General features: G+C 37.9%; 1 protein-coding gene across 2 annotated transcripts in view; it reads right to left on the bottom strand.

Moving 5' to 3' along the window:
• Positions 1-19,198, bottom strand: part of LOC105388142 (protein tiptop) — a 184,828-nt gene that overhangs the window by 28,713 nt on the left and 136,917 nt on the right. The gene's annotated exons all lie outside the window — the stretch shown is intronic.

The following is a 19,198-nucleotide window of genomic DNA, read 5'->3' as shown; positions in this document are numbered from 1 at the left end:
TTTCATTCATGGTACAAAATAAAGAGAATTCTATTCAAATTCCTAGTAGAGTAGGTATGCAATATTTTTGCAAACAACCTTGCTTACTTTTTAGACAAATGCAGAGTGTAAATTTTTCACTTGCTCCATATTCCCACCACCGCGCGGCTATCGTCAACACAACTCACAAGCAAACTTAAGCTCCCGAATAGCCCCCCAGGATCGAGCCCAATCCCACAGTCTCACTAACTAGAGTTTTATAACCGTCCTTCTACAAAACTAAAGTTGAATAAAAAGACATTTTCAGCTCCCTGACGTGGGATATACTCCGGAATGTTGGAAACTGCGTGGAGTTTTTAATCAAGGGGCTTGTAAAGTCCTGCTAATTTAAATATATACACGTCGGTGGCAGTGTTCGACTTAATTCACTGATTCATTAGACGTTTTGACTTGGCCGGCTAGATGCGAGATTGCATAATGAGCGTTATTGTGGGAAATAGACAATAGTTTCGAATGAGAGTCACGAGGATGGAAATGAAAAGGGAATTGAGTAAAATGGGGCCTCTAGCGGACACTGTCATGAGACTTGACAATAAATCTATGAAGATTACTGCAGGAAACATAAGTAAACTTATTGATTTTCTTACCTAACCTTCACTAACATTGTGTTGCTGTAGGTACTAGATTCATATGACATTTTAATAACATTCTATTAAATCTGGTTCAGGAATCGGAGCTATATTCTCATAGCTCATTAGCAATCACGGCACTCATCTCTCATCCATATAGCATCAAAAAGAATAGGCCCCCGCCCCGTGGCCCAACTTCATTTGCAGTCTTCTCTAAGTTAAAATCAATTATGTTCGCGATTGTTTCGCTAGAGCGAGCGTTTTTTGTCATTTTCCTTTGGGTGCCCCTGGTGAACCTGGCTTGTTCCTGTATCATCACTATTCCTGACCACCTTTTGATTACAATTAGATAAAAATATATTGAATACCTGAATACAATACTCAAACTATATTTTATCAATGCAATTTTATAATAGGTACCTACAAACGTAGGTAAATAATTTGTTCCACTACTTTCAGAAATGGTAATAGATATGCAAAGATAATGCAAACATAACTTTAAGAAATAAGTTAGTGCAAATATCAGTGTAAACCACTAGATTTTAATATATTAGGTATTTCATATTTTTATATCGCCGCGGAAAAGAAAGAGACAGTTACATAAAATTGAGTTTATTTACTTGTGGCTACGTTATTATCATGTATGAGATGAGCAAAATGAGCATGTCATGAATGTTATATTCGAAAGTAGTTTTTACCTAAGACTTCTTAGTTGGTTTTTTAAAGTCAAAATACAATGTGACGGGTTAAGAATGTCCCTTGTGGCGTCCATCTTTGTATTCAGCACGTCCGTTCTGTCTCGCTTCTTTCTGTTTGGATTTCTTTTGATGAAGTTCACGGCGACTGTACCTACTTATTTTGTGATGTCTGTGTGTATATGCGCTAGTGTAAGCGACTGTACCCAGTGGCTGGGAGTATTGACGTTTTTATTAAGAATGCTAATCAAGTGCAAGCTGAGGAAAGAGAAAAGATGCATGAAAGGAGCCTTCAGTAGTGACACCAACTGTACTTTATGTACCCTGGCATTCCTGACTGGTTACACCATACAAATCTAACAAAGTAAATGAAATGATTCCACTGAGTCCCATCCCAAACGACATCAAATGGCCTCTCTGGCCACAGCACACGCTGAGCTGGTGCCTTTTTGACGCTCTGGACAGTTTGTATTGTATCGTATTGTATTGTATTATTTTCTGTTTTTTACTTAAAAAAAATAGTATTTTTTTGTTTCTCTTTTTATTGTTCAGTGTGTCAAATAATTGTTTCTTTCTTTCTTTTTTTCAAATTGCACCCTAAATATAATCATCAGGCCTGTCGGTGTTACTTGTAGTAATAAGTGCGGGTAGTTTTCTTAATCTTAGATGTATCATCAAAAACGATTCAGCAGTCCTAAGCTGTTACTTAATAATTCAAAACATCAATTCATCTAAGAATTCAACGCGATTTATGAGTGGTCAAAAAGTCTACTCTAATCCGAATGCTGGGAGGTGTAGGCTAGGGCGCGTCCACACAGCTGGGACTATGCAGCCGCGACTTTTTCCTGCGATTTCCATATCGCGCTCTCTCCATCTCGGCCGAGCGGGTTACGCTAAACTTGAATAACAAATTGGCTATCTGCCGCATGGATCTCTTATGAATTGTTCTCTGAATCCTGATTCGGGAGGTATATTTAGTAGATCGTGCTTTAACAGCAGCATTTTGTTTTGTAGTCCACGACAGTTTTGTCACTAACAAAGTCAGAGGTCCTCCATAATTGCAGCGGCGCAAATGCAGAAAGCAATTAATAAGTACATAGAACGTCGAGGACAAAGGCGAAAGACTTTTTCATTAAATACAGCAACAAGATTGCACACGCTTAATAAGACAAGATTCTACCCCCATCAAATACCAATAGCACTTACGACCCTGTCGCATTAACAGCGACGCCGGCGTTCGGAACATCAGCATTTTATTCCAAATCGACGCGGGTAAATAGTATATCGTTTGCATAATTAATGTGGGCTAGCATGGAACATTGACAATTGCTGTTACTTCGACTTGAATGTTAATTCGACCCCGACCAATTAAAAAAGTAAATAGGAACGCAAAGAAATTCCCGACCGATATAAACGCACCTTTATATCGTACTAAACTAGTCTATATTGTGAAGCTTTTAGATCCAAAGTCGCAAGACGACTTGTTTTTTATTTGACAATATTTAAGGACCCTTATGTTTGTTTCGCATTTAAAGTAGTTAATATAACATTTCTACGTGCAGAGAGACTAATGAAATAAAAGTGAACATAGGTACAGTATGACGAAATTTATTCAAATGGACCACTTTAACAGAAAAAAAACTTTAATGAAGGTTTAAAGACACAATAGTAAAGAATTTATATCACGAATCGACATTAGTGTTGTGCCACATTCACCCGATCCCTAATTAAAATCGCTTAATAATGGAAACGTAAAAATGAGTCTTTTGAGAACAACACCATGAGTTTTTTCTTAACTGTCTACTTAATTTGGATTGGAATCAATAAAAATAATTATAACATATCAAATAACAAAAAAAACTTGTTGATTTTCCGTATAATTTTAATTAGTGAAGTAATACGTACATACTTTTCATATATTTCGAGCTAAAAATACTTAATTGAATGATAATTTAGGTCGCGCAAGACTAATTTATCGGACGATATTGATAACAAACACATATCGATGAGTGATTATTAACTTTATTGATGGCTGATAAAAGTTATAAATTTATTGATGATTGATCGTAGCATTTCTGGAGTGTTCCGTTCCGTGCGTATGTATAACTTTTATATATAGTTGTACCCGCGAGCTTCGCTTCGCCTTAAAAAGTTATCCCGTGGGAATTCCGGGATAAAAAGTAGCCTATGTTCTTTCTCAGGGTCGAGACCATATGTATACCAAATTTCATTCCAATCCGTTCCGAAGTAGTTTTGGCGTGAAAGAGTAACAGACAGACAGACAGACACAGTTACTTTCGCATTTATAATATTAGTGAGTGAGTAATATTAGTGACAAAACAAAACTACAAAAATAATTTATGATTGATTATTGATACCGAATAAAAGTAAATAAGTTATGTTTTATCTTATCGCAAATTCCGATAAAATCTTCCGCGGTAAGGCCGTAGATAGAAAGAAAGCTGGAAACTTATAACGAATACATACGTTACTGTGAATGTATGTGAAATTATACATTTCGTTGTTGTCGCAATATGCACCCGAAGTTCTAACGTAGCTTACCTGAAACAATAAACACAATACTTCTCAATAATGATATTCAAAGTTACACATAGTCACAATTATTTGAATTTTGGCAGTTTAATAAGTATGTATTTTTAAGACTCAAAACTTGACCGATCATAATATGAATAGTCTTTTTGAGTCTTAAACCTGATGCCACCTTACATATTTAATTACTACTACAATCATAAAACGTACACCTGAGCGCCAGTACTACAACTTCAAACAACCCCCTATGAAACGTATCCTTATCCGCACATCTTTTACACCTGTGTGCGTGCGAGTGCGAGTGTGTGCGTCAGGGTCGGCTTTATCAGCACGTGTAGGTCATATTAGGTTTGATTTATAACTCTTTATATCGTAAATGGATTAGGGCGAAGTCGTCCCTTCGGTACACTTGTGCTTGTGAGTGCCACTAATGTCTCCGTTTTATGGGAATTTATAATTGCCCCGTAGCTCTGCCGCCCTGGTATAAATCTTGGACGGTTTAGGTATTAATGTGTTTTGTTTATTTGCGCTTCAGCCTTTTTTAATGTGTTTGCGCATTTCTGTAAAGTGTTGCTGTAGCAAGGAACACTTGTACCTATTTATTTATTCTAGCTTATTCATTTCTTCATTAGACACTAATATTAACACCTACATGTAGTACATAATTATTGGTATACATTTTATCCAACAAAACTTTGAACACCATGTAAATTTTGAATCTCTGAGCCCAAAATTCGTACATTCCACAGAACTGAATCTAGGTTCCATTTAAACCTAAGATGAACAGGGAGAAGCGGTAAAATACACTACAAATTGTACATAAAATGAAATCAGTTATCATCTGTTGAAAAAAAGGCTCTCTGTTGTCCAGTTCATTAACCTCTGAAAGGGTAACTGCTGAGGAGAAACACAGCATTTCAACCCAACTGTATAATTTTATTTACCCTACAATTTAAGAAAATTACTATTACCATAAATAAGAACTATGTATACTAAGGATTTCCAGTACCTATCAAAAGAATACTACCTCTATAGTACCATAAGATTGCCTGATTACAGCCATCTGGATTAAAGCTCTTATTAATTATTAAGTAACAAGTTTCAGATTTACATTTTACTTTTAAAAAAATACGAGTAAAAACATTGAAAGATAGAAAGAAACCAAAGAAAATAAGCACAACACAATACAACACAAATTAATAACAGTGTCCATCCATTAAACGAAACGACCACACACACACACACACACACAACAACGAGATCAGATGGAACGCAAATGTGTGCCTCCCCAAGGTGGCTGAAAATGAAATTAAGGGAGAAATGCAAAGGAATCAGAACAACTACCTCCCTAGGGGGGAGAGGGGGAAAAGTGTCCCAGACCGGACACTTTGAACGAATTATGATGGTCATTATTAGAACGTGGACAGAATTAAATCGGCTCAGCGCACCCGCTTTCCGTACCTTAGTGAGTACCTCCGTATAATGATACCTGGACAACAGTCACTGGTCACTTACACTAGTGGACGGTTACACAGCCACTATATAGTGTAATACGGTGATACGGTGTCTTTTTTAAGAGATTGGATACGACAATTGGATGCCTAATGTGGGTTGACGACGCTTAATGTCCCTCGTAAGGGTTGGGGTTAGCTAAGTTAGTTGTTTACTAATCAGTATTGGAGTTAATGTATTTTTATGTAATTAGGTTAGAAAGGTAAATATGTTATTGACTAATCGTGATATTTAAAGGCCCACCTTGGAAGCTAAGGATCACCCTTAAGACAGTACAACATACTGACTCAGCAAGATAGAAATAGATTTAATTTCGTTTAAATACTTGGTGGAAGCCATCCTAAATGCTCGCTACGATAGATAGATAATTATGACAATTATTATGCTAGCATTACCGTAAGTATCTGTAAAAGGATTCAGTTTTTTCCGTTAAATATTAGATAGAAGGAGAGCTCGATAAAGTCGGACGGTTTATTACAACAGTTACTGTATCAATATTGAAGGAACTGCCTTAAATGTACTCGTATGTAGGTGCAATGCAAATCAACGGATGGTTGTTCTAGGATTAAGCTGGTGAATACCGGGATTTATATTTATGTTAGTCTTGGTAATTATTTATGTTTACCAAAATGATAACTGGAAGCAGGACTTTTAACTAGTACAAAACTTTAACAACAGGTTCGTTTGACGTTTGCTAGAACAAGATATAAAAAATACAGTTTTTAGTAGGTTTTTTTGTTTTAAATAAATTTCTCTACTACTAACTCATATGAAATTTAAATAGCTTCAAATTATTAACTTTTTGTTCATGGGTAACTATTTGTTGAAATTACACGAGTCCGATAGATAGTTTTACAGGCGGCTCTCAAGTCCGTACTATAGATATGAGCCAGGCCCATAGTCCAGCACAAACAAAGGCAGGGAGGGATTAAGGCGCGAGATTGCAGCGATATGATAACGGCTATTTGCTTTTTATTGGCTCATTAAACTAAGCTCACAAAGAAGCGCTATCTGTGGAAATATGTAATCTTGTCTGAAACGTAAATACGGCTTTGTTATCGAGTTCAAAGCGAGGTGTAATTGTTGGGTGCTTGTGAAAAAACCGCGGTCTTACAGCGGTGGTCTCTGATTTCTTTAGTTTGCTTTGACTTACTGCTACTGTGAGTAAACTATGCAATTTAAACATTATTTATGCAACTTACCTACCTACAAACTCAGCAAGTGTAAATAACCATACGTTTCGCCAAAAATATACATTGCTAAGTAAGTCAATAAGTTGAATCGAAAAATCCTTTCTAGCAAAGCAAAGAACAAAACCCGAAATAAACAAGGCGCGCATTAGCTATACAGACGCAACTAATAACAAGCAAGGACAAATCCTACCCCGTTTGGGCACAATACATAATCGTTAACCTCAGCCATTAACAAAACAAACTCGGAAACAACGGATCAGATTAACCGGGCAACATCAAATTTGCAACTCGAAAATTTCGATAAAACCGCGCTAATGCAAACATGTTTAGAATTGACGACGCGAGGCGGAATGACCGCCCAGAACGCACACTCAGCGAGAAAATCGTATTAAAACAAGCCTTTTAAGCGGGACGCGTTATTGCTACAGCTGGGCGCAGGTACAGTGTGTAAACGAACCAACTTTTTGTTGCAAATTATGAAAATTCAAAGGTGCCTAGAAGAAGGACGAAAATGTGCTTATTATAATATCAACAACAACGAACATGACCTTACTTGAATGATATCTAAATAAAAAACCTTATAATAAAATCAATCTAAAAAACAAAAGCTCTTACCTATTTACGTTTTCCATATTTAATTCGCCACGGTAGGTAGCGTATCGTTACTTTTAAGTGTCTACAGAGCGCGTCAAGGCTCAGCTCAGTACTAAATTATAATGTTTTATGGTTTAATACAGGAGATAAGGCGGCGCAGGTAAGAAGCCTATTATTAACAGAGTTAACGGGTTCAGGGGGTGGCCGGGGTTACGTGGCGCGCTGTATTAGAGTATGATTTTTAACGGGTTTTAGAAATATGTAATTTCGCGGACGTTTGCAAGTAATTTATGTCGGTTGGGTTTTCGTATTATTTTGGGGTAGGAATATGAGGAAGTGTAGAAAGGTGGATTAGATAACTGATAACAGACAATATACTTTAAGTAATAATACAATATTCAAATGAGCTTTACATTTTATAATTTTGAATGGAATATTGAATATTTTACACTCTGCTTTCAATAATTAAAAGAACTACTAAGTAATTCTATAATCTCTATAAAATTTTACCACGAACAAAGATAATAAAGACCCGTAAACAGGGCCTTATTGATGCCATAGGTTTTACATACCTACAAGTTTTAAATGAAAACATAAATCGGCCCTGGACCCAGCGCCGGCGTATTCCCAGCGGCTGCGGTTTGGCCACTACGCGCTTTGGCTGCACATTTTTGCGGAGAGCTCTTCAATCACGCATTTTGTAAACCCGCCGCCCGTGAGCGCTTTTGTTAATATGAAACTGCGGAATTTATGATATTGTTTAAATTTATGCAAATTATGCGAGAATTCGACCCTCTGTTGGCCGATAGATTCGGTGCGCCAAATTGCGGCGACTTCTTTATTTGGGTATAGTTTTTGTAATGTATCTTTTAGTACCTAATATAGTTGAATTAATAATGACGATATTGTTGGCATGATTTAGCTGTTATGAAGTAGAACTTAGAAAATAGAGTTAGTGAGAACTCCCGCATACCCACATATTATTAGTATTGATTTAACTAACAACAACATACCTTATATATTTTAAGCATTATAAACACGTCCATGATATTTTCGCATATTCTTTTTTACGTTTATGTGAATGTTCATCATCAGTTGACGCGTGTTTCTGCGGTGCCGTCAATCAAATACAATGCACGCCCGAATGCTATACAAACATACGTGGGTAGTGCGTATACAACTATACATGCACTATTATAACATTACATGCTGTAAAAAGTTGTCTAAAAAGGAAAAACAGAATTGAAGCTCAGATATTAAAGTTTGTTATTTTCTGAAAACTGCTTTTATTTAAGGGTCTGCAATAGGGAATCGAGGGTTGGCATTGTCATAGAATTATGTAGTAAATGATGCTCTACAGCCTTGAAAAAAATCACACAGGTAGTTGAAGAGTCTAGCTAGGTGCTGAATCATTCGAATTTAAGTAAATGATTATGGATAACTGTAAATTAATTTCAGAATATCAAGAAAAACCAGTCAATCACACTCCCGTATTGTAACAACTGTGTCGTAATAATTAAGAATTTTCATATGATTTTTATCATATTATAAAGTTAAAGGCTTGGACTAGGCGCTAAATACCTTGTTTTTTAATAAACACACACTTATTTTGTGTAAATTAATCCCAAACTTGAGCATTTTTTTTCCCTCAAATCTTCATACAAATATCTATGGCGGCTTTCTGTGTTATAAAATCATAAACACAAGTGACGTTTGACTCAGTTGGCCGCTGGCCTCCAAAGAAGGGTCACGTCGGTTTAGGCAGCACTGACAGCTCGCGATCTTATCGTGTACAGATACAAAATCACTGCACATTGGTTGTCATTGCACTTTTTCAACTTTTATGACACCAACATAATTTGATTTGAAATTGAGGAAGCATAATTCTTCCAGTATATTCAATACATTAAATTAAATTAGATAGTGTGCAATATTCTCGTGATATTACAGTCTCGTAAAGGTCTGATGAGGAGCAGGAATATAGCGAATGGATCTAAGTGATGACAATACGCACGAACATTAGGTCTCTTGGTGCTGGTTGAGGTATGGTCTCGTGAGGATCTTATGAGGGCAGTAACACGGTGGTGGCTCAATTTTATTTCAAAGATGTTAATAGCTAAAAGCATCGAGTTTGGGCTATTAAGTATGTTTTTCAGAGAGAGAGAAAGAGATTTTGTTTTTCCTCTGGATGTGTTAGGTTTACTGGGTTTACTAAGTTCATTCTGTTAATGGCATCAAGTTGTTATGTGTTCATAAGTAATAATTATTTATTAACAAAATGCTGTTGATTCTCCACGAAAATGTAAAAATAAAAATAAATTCGTAACGTAAAATTGTCAATGACGGAATTTCTTCTATAGACAGTAGCCACAAAAAAAACAAACGATAGATGGCGTGATTTGAAGATAAAGAAACATTTTTTCGACACATAGACAGCAACAACAAAAAAAATACAGATTTAAAGAAAATAAACACATACTTATACAAAACAACAAAGAAAAAAAAAGGATATACATCAAAATAACTGGAAAAAATATAAGCCCCAATTTACTTGTGTGGGACAGGGAGTACCATAATATTTTTTTTGGGGTACTCCCCATCTATGCGACATATAAGCTTGATATCTTTACCCGTTTCTGAGAAAAAGGGCGGTGACAGACAGTCAGTCAGACAGACGGACAACAAAGAGATCCTATAACGGTTGCTTTTTTTCTTTTGACGTTCGAAACCCTAAAATTAAGTAAAAATATTATGCTGCCAAAAAATGTACTTACAGGTATTGAAAAAGCGGTATATAAACAAATTATACCAGCAGAGGGTTCACCATTTAGCTGAATGTTACTTAGAAAACGGCCTTGAGTGGCGGTCAAGTTGGTCCCCGCCTGCGATACTTTCCATTAACATTGGGACTCGTTTTCATGTTTTTAGCGTACAGTCAGGTTTTTAGTTTTTTATAATTGTATTTTTTTATTTGTAACTTTTTAGTTGTTTTTATTTTATGAAATTTTACGTCGGTAGGTAGTTCATGATCATTTTTTATTTCAATAATTTTGGTGTTGTTATTTAAATACCTTCAATATGCATATTTTTGTAATGTGAAAATCAAGTCCTTTCATTTGATACCTTACACGGCAAAGTTGAATTATTATTTTTTCGATCATCACGTTATGTCCTCAAGAGGGCGCTATGTACATTTTAATGGAACGTCACATAGCCTATAGCCATCGCGCCATCAATACGCTTCTAACAATACCTCATACATCAAAATCTATCAAGCCGTTTAGGCTACAAAAAACATTACCCTCCTCCTTCGGCAGTCGGGTAAAAAGGAGTAAGACAGGGGGTCATTCTGAACTTTTGCTCTACGAGTTTTGGAAATTAACAAAAAAAAACCTTTTTCATAGAAACTTTGTTGGACATGTGACTTTTTACCATGGAAAACGAATATTTTTTTTCGCGAATTTGCAAATCTCGTAGAACAAAAGTTGTTCAGAATGACCCCTTGAGTCATCCCCTTTTGGCTTAGTATAGCCCTTTTGCGACACTATGTATTTACTTTGCTTTGTCGTCGGGGTTCAGTTGGCTGGAGGATGCCCGAAACTTATTATCTACACTTTAATACTTTTAGTTACCTTTCTACAAGTAAATACCATATTTGTTTGAGAAAGCTAATCGGGTCCCGAGTATAGAGTAAAGTGGCACCCCTATTAATTTCTACTCTTTCCTGGTGCCTACCAGTGTAAGTAAGAATTATACTTACTTACCCTAAAATCACCCAAAATGTACTTGAACATAATTGTCAATAAAGTTGGCGAGTAAAAGTTTATCGACCCACTGTGCAAACTTACATGTGTGCGTGTCACTGCGTGTGCTGTGTGAAGAGCATTGAAAACCCAAAATTGGCGCGGCACGTCACCCTGTACGGGCCCTTAATAGTTATGTAAGTAAGTTCTCGATTAAGGCCGTATAGCATCAAAGTCAACATACTGTTTGTAATATATTTTAAGAAGCCTTTAAAAGAGTAGAACCCCTCTAAACCCACAACAGCTTAACAAGACAAAACGCTAATGAAAACGGCGCTAAAAACGACGAACCAAAAACGAAAGCGACGAGCTAAACAATAACCGAAAAACTTAAACGCCCACTAAAACCGAAACACGCTAAAAAAGCGACCACCGCGTAGATTTATAAACTCGTCGGCGCTAACACACTTTCACATGTCAATGGATCCACCAAAAAGCCGGGGCTAAAAGCCTAAAAAGCGAAAAACAGCGGGCGTACATGCATCTTTCCCTGCTGGCTGACAAATGGGTATAAAACGCGGGATGAGACCGGCGCCGCTCGCTCCCAAATATCATTCACAAATTCTGACGCGCACTCGGCCGCCGGCCGCCGCGCCGAGCCACTTTTTATCCGCACTTCATCAATAAAAGGCCGAAATAAAAAGCAACAAACGCTGTGACGTCACTAGGTACGTTTTCACACCGGCCGGATAAATCAAGCTCGCGAGCGTGGAGGCGGCTTCGGTCCGAATTGTGGCGTTTTATGGCCTTTTGATTTACAATTGTGGCCCACTATTGCGTCCGGATTAACACGCGTCCGATAACTGAAAACTGTGTAACGTGCGTCGTAAATTACGAGGGCCGCAGCAGTTTTTTTTGGGGCCGTCAATCATTTTTAGCTGGAGCTAAATAGCTGCATATTAAATTTTTATAATAATTTTTGTTGTCTTATAGCATGTGTGAAAACATCTAGGTAAGTTTAAAATGTTACGGTAAAATGACCAAAACAAATAAGCATAATGGGAAATACATCCAAGCTGTTGCATCGAAACTTCACTCAAATATATTATTACAAATAGCCATTCAGTTAATCATAAATTCAAGCGTTTAATATCAAACTTTTCAATTCCCATCGTAACATTTACGGCTGAGTGAGAAAATTAACTAATCGTAAAATTAAGCTTTATGCGTGAAATGTAATATTTGTGGTATTATTATACCCAGCATCAGATGTGTCATAGATTTAACATTACTACGGGTAATATAAATTAATCAAAGCCATAAATCTGTTGAGACTATGAAGAGGTAAACATAACGTGGGATTGTGGGACGCCCTCCATCCTGCTGGACCGACAGTCGGCAGTGCTTGCATGAGGAACTTGAGGAAGGCTGTGGAAAGAGTGTTGTCGAGCTCTTTATAGAACCTGCTATAAGATTCCTATCTCCAGTAGCGGACCATTGAGTACTCATCATAAAAATATTACCTACAACGTTGCTTAAACGCATGTCGCTGACTGCTGTTATTCAATGAACATACTGGCTGGCTCGAAATATAGAATCCTTGTCACAAACAAAACATACACCTTTGCCACTTTTTTTATTCTGCTACAATAGTCGGTCTCCATCGCAGGTGCTCATGGACATTGACGGCCGATCAACTGGTGTCCCCTCGACCCTGGGGGTCACTCTCTCAATCGATGAAGGAACGACCAAAAATTTACACGCAATCGGCACGCTTAATACATCGGGGTCGTGGTTTGTAGCGCTGCAGTTTTGTTTTCCCGGAGCGGGGGTGACCCCCCTGAACGCCTCAGTCAGTTAGATGCTCTACTAATGTAGAGCAAAAGGCTTCTATATGAAATTAACCCACATTAGTTTAAGGCAAATTTTTCCAGAAAATAATGTAAAGTTACTATGCTGCAATAAAGTGCCATGTTTTAAATTTTTCACAATGAATCCAAACGATTGTATTGCCCTGAGCAGACTATGTTAAAACTTTACTCCTAGAAAAATAATACTTAAAGATATTATATTTACCCATAACATGGAATAGCTATTGATTGTTTTCATAGATTTTAGAACTTTAATAAATGGAAGCCTTATTAAGGGTTAGATATATGTATATTTAGTAAAGGGTAAGTTCATGAAACTATCCCACCATCCACCATATAACCCAATCACAGTACAGCTTGCCTCGAAAACTTGTCAATTGTTATCATTCAGCTGTCACAGTGAAAAGATCTGTCACCAGTGACGTTTGAAAAGAAGTGTCACTTGACACTTGACTTCATTGTGTCAGATGTGCTGGCTGACAGGTAGACGCAGGTGACGAGATAGAGAAGTAGGCCAGTTTAGTAGAAGACATCCGAATAGTGGTTCAATTAGCGTTATATTGTTGCTTATTTATTCACAAATAGATTTTATGTGAAAAAAAATATTTCTCCTTTAATAGAAGTTGATAGTGTACCGGAATAGTAAATACTTCTTATTGTGCATAAGTGTTGAGATTGCAAATATAGTGGTATAATCGTCAGAACAAGGTCAGAAATCATAAACGCACTAGATTAAAAGATGAAGATAAAAAAATCATCATTCTGTCTAGCACCAGCACCACACACCAAAACAATCTAATAAATATCAAAAATACAAAGTAGATTAAGTATAAGTAGGTATCATTTAAAAGATTATTATCATCACCACAACCCTTACAGTAAAAATCAATCAATAAGATAAGGTAGATAATTCAACAATCACCATGGGAATTAATAAAGCGAAAGACCACTATCGAAGCACCGTATGAAGAGGAAAGTTAGCTGAGTGTAAACAAAAATATGAACCTCTGAGGGATGGTTGGGTAGAAGACAGACATAGTCACAAAAATAATGTGGTAAAAGCAATATAATGTATTTAGGTAGATATATTTTTATAATCGCGATAATTTCCAGAAAAAAGAAGTTGGTGACGGTATGTCAAAGCCTATGGGCTCAGCACGATAACAAAAGATGGCTAATATTCGAAATCAAGAGAAAATAATTTCGATAATGGCCATTGAAAATCTGGGCGCACGACCCGCGCTATTCACCCGGCAGTACAACGCCATCAGAAAGCGGCACAACTAGAAACTTGTACAAAACTCATCGCTTTAATAATAAGCTGAACAATGAACCTCTCAGATACAGATCGAATTAACGGTCAGACGAGCACAAAGCCGGGGCAATCACAGAAACGATTCTTTCGCGGTCGAATGCTTCTCCCGTATCGGGTATTTACGTCACATTTCTTCGATTCCGCGGCACGTTCGGGACGTAATAAGCGGACGCGGACGTCCCCCGTCCGTCGTGTCCGTCACTGCTGGCAGGGGGCGGGCGGGGGGCGCGGGGGCATGCGGGGCCGGCGGGGGAGGGGGACGTCGTTGGAGTTAATGAAGTTTTCTCGGGCGCGATTCCCGCAGGTCGTCACATGCGGGCCGAGTTTGCGGCACATATTGTGCACGTCGGTATCGCCACCGATATTGCTCGGGTGAAATGTTTTAATAAGCACATCCCTGGACACACGAGCGGGTGTAATGTCCGAGAAACCCATTTTCGCCGCCGCTCCTCTCCCCGTCTTATTAATGTCTATTGTTTGGAGTTTTTGCTCGCTGAACGTTATTGCTGCGTATATTGAGCTGTGACGACGTAATTTCCGCGCGGCGGCGTCATCATAACTTTGATCATTGGCCAACAAATACTTTGGCCATATACCTAGGGGGCTTAGAGAAAGGTTCTCCACACTTTTCCTTGTTCATATAACACGCTTAGTTGTTGAATTTTCTTTAAAGGATTTCCGCGAGGTGTTGAAAGTCGCCATTCTGTGACATCACCGCGAAGCTCGGTCAATTCAATTCTAGTCTCAAAAAACAGCAGAGTCCAACATCGCCAACAACCTATTTGTTTTAAACTGCATGCAATTGGAACTTGTTCTCATTCGACGTCCACGCGTCCCACACTCAAATTGCTTCTCCAAATTAACAAACTTTGCGCCCAGACTGTCCTCCTGTCTCCTAATAGTTCTATCTCTAAGTTTATTCGATGGACGTTTAGTCTATCTGCGCAAATAAAGTTTCGCACTATACTATCTGACAGGGCGTTTCGGAACAAAATGTAAACGGTCGGGACCGTTTACGGACTGCAGTCATTTGCACATTTTGATTCTGTTTGCATTCTACTTCTACTGCATTATTTACTTTCAAAACTTTTTTTATCATATGTGGTGATGAAATGAAAGTCATTTACCTACCTATACTAACCTCAAGGATTCATTCACTTTGACCTTTCATCAATCATTCAATACAAATTACATTTCCAATCGCAAATTCTGTCCAATACGCCTTTATACTACCTAATAACTCGCTTGTAAACTACGATCGCTCGGTACAGCCCCCAGAGTGCATTAGTGACATTTTTCACATGTTTCTTTGCTCACAGGTCAAGTCAGGCACTGCAGGGGTCAGCCCCCCCCGCCGGGTCGAGGGGAGGGGGGTGGCGCAGGGTGGGGTGGGGGGTAGCAGAAGGCGCGGACGTCTCGCGTCAATCAGTTCACTTCGACGTGACCGGCATATCGAGACGGACTCGAAGGGAAGTTAAGACTTTTTTATGATCGCCTGAAGGTGGCCGATTATTTGCGAACGTCTGTATAATGGTTGCGCCGATTGGGGCGTTATTTGCGCGCCGATTTCAACGTACGTGGTTATTGTTGGATATATTTTCTTAGGGCTGTGGACGCTGGTAGCATTTGAAATCCACAGATTCCGCATCCGATTACTACCGCATATTATTTTGATCGCTGGTCGTCAGTTGTGTCAGATTCCTCCCGCCCACGTCACACTGAGGGCTGCCACTGACGCCCAATTTAGCTCAACCTGACACATTAATCGCCCGTCACCAGCGACTTAAAGCAGTCACCGAATCAAAACTCGACTTACTTTAAACCTGTCATATTTTTGTCGTTGTCGACCAATATTTCTGTACATTATTGTTTCCGTCGAATGTTTTCGTGGAAACGTCACCGCGTGACGAAGTGAGAGTGAGGCGGACCACACGCGGGCAGCTACCTGTCGTCAAACTGTTGACATATGGACGAATGTAATGGCTTGACAGATACTTTTTACGTGTGGGGTAAAGGTAAATATAGGTGGTATGTTTAGGAGATCACGTACAGCAAAAACGGATGGAGGGCAAGAAACAAACAATAGAAAAAGGTAGTTATACCTTGACATAGATACTAAAGACTGCCTTAATAACTCGATAACAAACACAGGTAGAAAGACATAGCTTCACACTTCTGCTGCCCCATGCCTAAATAAAGCGCCGGGCACACCGAGTCTCAACAGCGGGTATGCGCTGAGTGCATAGCGCAATGCAAATGAATGCACTCCTTAAGCCGGCGCGCCGTAGTAATATCGCTTAGGAGCCACCTTGGGGCTCGTTGCTAGAAAACTACTATATTCCAGCATAGCACATAAAACTGGATATACCTTAGAAAAAGTGGACTGCCGCGGTTCCACTGCAGATTTCTGGATAAAGTTTCGAATGCGACATAACGGACCTAGTTTTGCGTGATGCTAAAAATATAACCAGTTTTCACTTCTAAAAGTCAATAAATCTAGCAGGCATATCTTTAAAATCATAACAAAGGAATTCCATTAAGACATGTTTGCCCTGTGCGCAGGGTTGTCGTTGACGAAATTATAAATAAATATAATCCTACAGCTACATTCAACAACCTGTAAAATATGCGTATAATATTAAGACAGTTTCATTTAATTCTAGCATCATCATAGTAAACTAGAATAATGAAAGTCATTAAAAGCATACATACATCCAGCTCAGACACATTTTACAAAAAATCATAAAGCTAACCCTGTACGGACATCAAGAATGATTGACCGAGTGAGCCACACGTCAGATTTAATAACACCCTCCGCTCAGATGATGAATAATATTATAATTAAGGAGTCCAGGTACGTCTTAATAACAATAAAAAGCACAAATAACTCAGGTAGGGTCCACTAATGCCGTTGAATAAACATCAATCAATCATTACGGCTGATATGTTTTGAGAGGCTAAGTGAATGGAAGAATTGTGTGGATGAGACGAATATAATTCGAAGTAATAAATCTGAATACTTCACAAAATAAAAGTTAGTAACGAAGTAGTTAGTAAGAAAGAAATAGGTACCTAGAGAAGAAAATATTTTGCACACGATAGAAGAAGCCAAGATACCTAGAGTAAAGTTATACAATGATGATAACAGTTATGCGTGTCATGATCATAAAACTTATGTAGGTATTTATAGAATAGAATAAAATTTATGTTTTCATGTATTATATTTTCATCTTTTACATCCAGTTACTAAACTTATGTACTTGAAAAAAAACTGCTTTACATGCATGGATCGTTAGAGTGAATTATAAAATTTATGTAAGTAAAAGGAAGCAAATTTTATAAAGAGTATCCACTCTAGCATGTCATCTAAATATACAAACGTCGCGTCGATGATCTGACAATGAGACGTTGAAAGCTGAGCGGCGCGCGCTCACGAAACAAAACTTGTTTTTATTTGCCCAAACCACAAAAAGTTGAACTTTTCTGAATTTTGTCTGGGTCTAAAATATTATTGTTTGTTGAGGTTAGCAGGAGGCATAGGAAAAAGACTCATACGTTGTTGTACCTACCTGCTCTGTTTTCATAATATTAAGGGAATATAAGTAGTAACCAAGTACTCTAAATAAGCGATATGTTGTTATTTAAAAAAGAGACCAAGAATTGTTACCGACTAAAAGTTGCCATTGCAATATACGTACATATCATTATTATAAGATGAGCTGTTCCAGTTTTTGTTTGTTTGTTTATTTTTATTTATTTTATTTTTTTTTATGTTTGTTTGTTTGTTTATATAATCAAAATAAACATAATACTGATAAGTGTATCAAAAAATCTTAGCCTAATAACGACCTTCTGCCTACTTAAGATGAAAACTGCTATTAATGAACTGTCCCTCACTCCCCAATCCGTCCAGAACAGAAACCACGCGCTACTTTCCAAAAAGCGATCCTTAAGTCTAAGGTAGTAAAGGGCACTATTGCCATACCAAACTGCAAAGGTAATTTTGCCAAGGATACGTCAATAAAGATTAAGAAAGGTTCTTAGGAGTCGAGTTACGCATTTTTAACAGGGAGATATCCAGTCGTTGACATGTGACTGACAGAAGGTCGGGATGACAGCCCGAGATGGACAGCCAAAAAAGAAGTGACAAAATCACTGAGATTGACTCAACTTCGTTGGAATGACAACGTCTTTCAGATTATTATTTTTTGTAATGAAATAATGAGATAGGAGACTAATGGAAAATATCAAGCACCTTCACGAAATATTGTTTATCAAATTTACCATGGATGAATATAGGTTTAATGATTTACAACGGGCAGTATTATTTTACATCCTCATTCGATACCAACACGGATGATTCACATCTTTCACCCATAAATTAATTTAATTTAAATGAGACCAATCATGAATCTTCCACTCCACAATGGAAAGCCAAATTTAAATAAGCATCATCAATTCCAGCACGTACAATGTTAACGAACGACATCATAAACTCGACTGCAGTCGTCTGGATTGACAGACTTATTGATCCATCTGTCGGTGGACACGTCGAGAAAAAAGTCGTGACGTCCGACGTGACGGCGGCGGCGGGAGACGCCCGGCCAAGGAAAGATCGTTAACTGACGTTTCGCGTTCACCCGTCTGAAACTAACTTTTCTTTCGAGTCGTGAACTCGTGATAAATGAATATAATATTTAGGAATAACTAGATAAAGTCTAAGTAGCTTGACAACAGAAATAAATAAAGTTGTTTATTAAAATCACGTTCGAAGCTTGCTATTTTAAAATTCGAATTGTTTGATTGATTGAATGAGTGACGCACACAATTAAATTGGTTCATTGGTAATTTGATTGATTAGGACAGCCCGTGATAGAAAGATTTCGTATGCCATTACGTACAAAAATGATTTTTTTCTATCACAGATGTAACTTTACCATAGGTACAAACATTACTATTTTTTAGCTCCGTTAGTTACTTGTAAGATCCTGTGCATCGATCTAACCTCAGTACACAGTCAACAATATAAGTCTAGTGCTATTGTTTACGATGCAAAAAGAACAATTTGCTTACACCGTCCAGCATGAATGTACCAGGGCATCATACGGCGTCAAGAG

This window comes from Plutella xylostella, chromosome 10, assembly GCF_932276165.1.
Source record: "Plutella xylostella chromosome 10, ilPluXylo3.1, whole genome shotgun sequence".
In the NCBI taxonomy this organism is placed as follows: domain Eukaryota; kingdom Metazoa; phylum Arthropoda; class Insecta; order Lepidoptera; family Plutellidae; genus Plutella; species Plutella xylostella.
The sequence above is the reverse complement of the archived record's forward strand: the minus strand, read 5'-3'. Positions and strand labels throughout refer to the sequence as shown.